This window comes from Sceloporus undulatus, chromosome 3 (assembly GCF_019175285.1).
Source record: "Sceloporus undulatus isolate JIND9_A2432 ecotype Alabama chromosome 3, SceUnd_v1.1, whole genome shotgun sequence".
NCBI classification, from domain to species: Eukaryota; Metazoa; Chordata; class Lepidosauria; order Squamata; family Phrynosomatidae; genus Sceloporus; species Sceloporus undulatus.
Window position 1 is genome coordinate 141,778,195 of NC_056524.1, and position 1,358 is coordinate 141,779,552.

Below are 1,358 nucleotides of genomic sequence, written 5' to 3' on the forward strand. Positions count from 1 at the left end.
TGTTGGTAAATGTTTGTCTTTTTAAACGTTTTAAAGGTAGCAGGGATGAGGAGTTACTCTTAGGTTGCTTTGGTAAACTATTTTCGAGTCAGTCATAAAAATTACTTCTCAGAAGTCTCATTTGAGAGGCAGTGGAAATTTAAGACTGGATCATTTTGCTTCTCCTTATTTCCAAAGAACAAGGATTGGTGAATTGTGCTCTTCAAATCAGTTACATGTTTTGGAACAATTCGAGTTCATTGAGCAAAACTAAATTAAAACAAAATAAAAGTTTTAAAATCCACTAATTCTCAGCTTCCAAGGGCACAAACAGCATCTAAAGTGCAACACTTCCCAGTTTGTTTTTCTCTAGGAGCCAAAGCGGTCAGTGTACATGTCAAGTTTTCCCATATCACGATGTAGCATTATAGTACAGAAAGGCTGGACACAGAGTCTATACTTCTTGACCGCTAAAGCCTCTCCCTAGCAAGCAAATGTGTGGCGATGTTTTTCCTCTACATTTCCATTTCTAGAAGTTAACATCAGTTAAAACTGGAAGAAGATACCTCCCTGAAACAGGAGGGCAGTGCATTGTTAGAAATTTTAGTCCTACCTCTGACGTCCCAATGGAAGAAGCGCCAGACTTATGTGTATTTGTTTTTTGTTTTGTTTCTGTACTTATTATTACTGTTTATTACTATTTAGTACCAACGCGCTTGTACAAAGCACGGGATGAGTCCTTCCTGAATCTTCGTTCGCGAAGCAAAGCCAGAGAGAGAGACTATTTAGTACTGAACTCTTGACTTTAAGACCTTCTCAGGAGTGGAATAAGCCACCTGGGAAAATGGATTGATTTCCTTCTTTGGAGGTCTTTAAACAGAGTTTGGATAACCATCTCTCCAATGCTTTAGCTGTGTATTCCTGCATGGCAGGAGACTGGATTTGCTGCCTTTTGCAATACCTTCCACACTTAGGATTCTTTTGTGGAGGAGGATTCTATGTTCTTGGATGCCTGTGTATGATTGATAACCAGTGTAATTTAGGATCCCTGATCACAGGGAGGCTTTGAACATGAATAGAAGAAGCCTTCTTCTGTCTTCCTGCAAAATACATGAGCGTTTAAAGCTCTTTTCCATGAGAACTGGGATGTTTAGAGCAGAGCTTTTGAACGCCTGAAGAAGCCTTGTGCCTTTTATGTGGGAAGGGTATATTCTCCCCCTCTCCAAATGACTGAGAGGACTTTCCCTGTCTTTTCCCAGTCAGTGGTTATTGAATAGCATCTGGAAGATATGGTCCAAGGAGCACTGGCCATATAGAGGCTCTTTTATATTACAGTAAATGCTCATTGTTAACATTGGGTGAGTAAACATGGATCTGTG